The sequence below is a fragment of the Rhagoletis pomonella genome, unplaced genomic scaffold, assembly GCF_013731165.1.
Source record: "Rhagoletis pomonella isolate Grant_MI unplaced genomic scaffold, Rhpom_1.0 Rhpom_scaffold_00002, whole genome shotgun sequence".
Classification (NCBI taxonomy): Eukaryota; Metazoa; Arthropoda; class Insecta; order Diptera; family Tephritidae; genus Rhagoletis; species Rhagoletis pomonella.
In genome coordinates, this window is record NW_023458556.1 from 82,230,584 (window position 1) to 82,234,265 (window position 3,682).

Here is a 3,682-nt window from a genome sequence, read left to right on the forward strand (position 1 = left end):
AACTAAAGTACCATTATAACAATTGTATTTATTTGAAGTAAGAGTTTAGTTGTGACGAAAAACTCAATTTAGAAACTGAGAGATCAAGTTCAACGGAATTAGAGATCTCGGTTAGTTCGCGAAGGGTACGAGCAATTACGAATAAAGTAAAAGTTTCAAACGATTAATTTTTTAGAATTTTAAAACAAAGCTCGAAATTTGTACGAAAGCTTTTTGAATTTTTTTTTTAATATTGCACAAATTTGGAACCTTGGATTTACACGGGTTTTGTTAAAGAATGAACTATATTATTATAAAAAAATAACCAAGACTAAATAACAACGAAAATAATATGTTAAAACTTGGCAACAAGTGGTTCGGCTATAATTTTTTTTACCACTATATGTACTTCTTAAAATCTTTAATTAGACATGCACATTGTACATAAAGGAAGTACATAACAAAATTAAAAAATATATGCCTTTTTTGTTTTTTTTTTCAAAGCTCATTTTGACTTTTTTCAAGTTTTTAGTGTCAGAACACCTAAAAATTACATTTCAATACATTTTTGTGAAATCCTTTGCGTGCACTTCTTTTTCTCAACTAAAATTTTCTAATTTATAAAGGCTGTTCAACTGGTTTATCTTATTTTATCATTGCACTTTTGTTTGGGAAATGTAGCTTTATTTTATTGCGAAATGTGAATGATTAAAAGGAATGACACCTTTTTTGGCACTTTGATTTTTCTATTTGGCACATTTGGGCAACAACTTGTCTGCAGTAAAAAAGCATATAATTTGTGTTTCAAAAGTGTGTGAAAACCAATCAATTAACTTATATGATCTCGGTTCCGATATTAAATAATCAATAATTGTTTATACCCGCATTTTGGCACATTGGCTCGTTGAATGTGCCATCTAATAAATAGTGTCGTCATTCTCCTTAGCTGGTTTTAAATGATGTCGTCACAAATTGCTGGCGGAGGCATGAATACAGTGTAAGAAAATTCTTTTTCTATAATTGTTTCCTTATAGAAAAGTTGGTTTCTTTTCCACCTTAGACATTCCGAATTCGTTCAAAATATGCTAATTTAAAACATAGAATTCTTTCAGTATTCCTCCGGGGTTTTTGGACATGGACTGTTTCTTCAATTTAATAGTGTTCGCTTTATTTTTGTGGAAACGAAACATGTTTTGCAAGTTATGGATCATTTCTACACTCTTTCTTCAAATATTTCTCGTATTCCAGCTGTGCGCAGGCGTTTAGTTTTTCGCATCGTGTTTTTACATATTCGTAATTTAAATTTTTTTAATTAAATCAAATGGTGGTAGTTCATGATTGTGGGTGGATTAATATCACAACACTGAGGATTTGGCAATAACCTTTTTCATCTATTAAAAAATAACACTTACGGCGCAATGTTTATTGTAAGAACACCATTTTTTTCTATGAATCGACATACTTTAAGCATTGTTGACGCTATTTCCATTTGAATGAGGAAATAGCTTGAATGACTTTATTTCCAAATTTTATTTCGCTTTTGAAAAGGTAATAATGTCAATTGACCTTATTACCTGTCACCGAAAAATATATAAATTTTTAACTCCAATTACTAATTAAATAGATACTACTAAATATGATTATAACAATTAAAAAAAAAAATCTGAACTAGATATTTAAATAGAATCTTCTGTAATCGAAATCCGGAAATCCGGCCGGATTTTAACCAGTATCCGGCCGGATAGTCGGATAACAGAAAAAAGGCCGGATAAGCCGGATTCCGGATATCTACCGGATACCCGGCACATCCCTATCAAGAACACATAAGGGATTATAATAAGAAAACACGAAAACCAGAGGCTACACAATCGAACTTCGCAAATCACTTGATCAAAAAGAAATGCGCCCCAATGAATATTGGACAAACAGCAGAACTTCTCCGTGTACAACATAAAGGACACAGATTGAATATATTTGAAAATATGGAAATATATAAACAGAAGACCTTCAAAGGACAAATAATAAATGAGAAAATAAATACTAAATAAATAAAACTATGTACTGTACGAGAAAAATACGACAACAACAAAATATTAAGGATGGACATGGAAGGGAATACACTAAGTACAAAAACAAAGAAGGTAAAAGTTACGGACTTCAACCTGCCAGCAAAAAAGAAGTCACAACAATTCATCTGTCTATTGAGCACCGCAAATATTTTAAAACTAAGAAGACGTACCTAACAAAAGAAAAAGAGGTACTTGAACTAGAACGTCCAGAACGAAAAATTACAATTTTTTTTTTTTTTTCACTTTTATTTCGACATATTTTGATTAAAAGAAAAATACTGATAAAAATAAAATATTTCACGCAAACAACAAAAAATATAATCAATAATCGCATGAGGCTATTGCCTGAAAATTTTAAAATGCACTTAGTGGCATTGTGCTAGCATGATAGCACGGCCCAGCAATCACGTGGACCGAAAATCCACCTTTTTAGAATTTTGATTGGTAATAGCAAAAATATGGTTAATTTTGCTCTAAAAACAATCTGTGTAAAAGGTGACAATTTTGGGTCAATACCTTAGGCTCGCCCAAGTCCATAAAGTTCAATGTGCTCAAAAAATAAAAATTAATAAAAACATTCATTAATTAATTTTTTTACTGAAATTGCAAGTAATTTTTTACTGGAATTGCAAGAAAGTATTAGTCCTACATAAATTGATATATGCCCTTTTTTGTAGAGAATCGAAGTAAGCAAAGAAAACATTTTTTTAGCACTTGAACTTTGGTGGACTTGGGCGAGCGTAAGATATTGACCAAAAATTGTCATCATTCACACAGATTGTTTTTTAGAGCATAATGAGCCATATTTTTACTATTACCAATCGAAATTCTAAAAAAGCGGATTTTCGGCCCACGCTAATGCACAGTAGAGTGCATCACTCCCCATACAAAAAAAAAAACAAAAAAAATCGGTACTGTTTTTCAACTGGAATTATAAATTCTATTATATTTTAAGACTTCCACCAAAATATCTCGCAAAAATATTAAGATTTACGTGAGCTGGACCGATTTGAAAATACCTCCAAAAATTGAGTTTTTATGAATAAAAAGTTTTTTTTAAAAATTTTTGAAAAAATTACGTCAGATGACTAAACAGTTTAAGCTTAAAAAGTTTGCATACAAATATTAAAAAAAAATATTCTACGGAATCATAATAATGACATTTTTATGCTGTTTTTGAACTTTTTTCAAAGACTGGTTTAAGAAAATCTTGAATAACGAAGCCAAAACCTTACCAATTTAGACATATGCAGTATCATTGGTAAGGTATTTTCTCACCCTTTTAATTTTTTTACGAATGAGATCATTCAAAGTATAAAAGAGAACGGTAAGATAAACGCGTGTCATTCCATGTTGAATTAAGATGTGTTGGTATTTGATAAATAAAAATTTGGGACGTGAATGAGTTTTTTTTGCAATGAAATAAAAAGGGTGAGAAAATACCCACTGATACCTCATAAGTCTATATCGGTAAAGTTTTGAAGCAGTTATTCAAGTTTTTCTTACACAAATCTTTGAAAAAAGTTAAAAAACAGCATCAAAAATCTCATTATTATGATTCCGTTGATACAATTTTTTAATATTTTTATGTAGATTTTTTAAGCTTAAACTGTTTTGTCATCTGAGAGGATCCT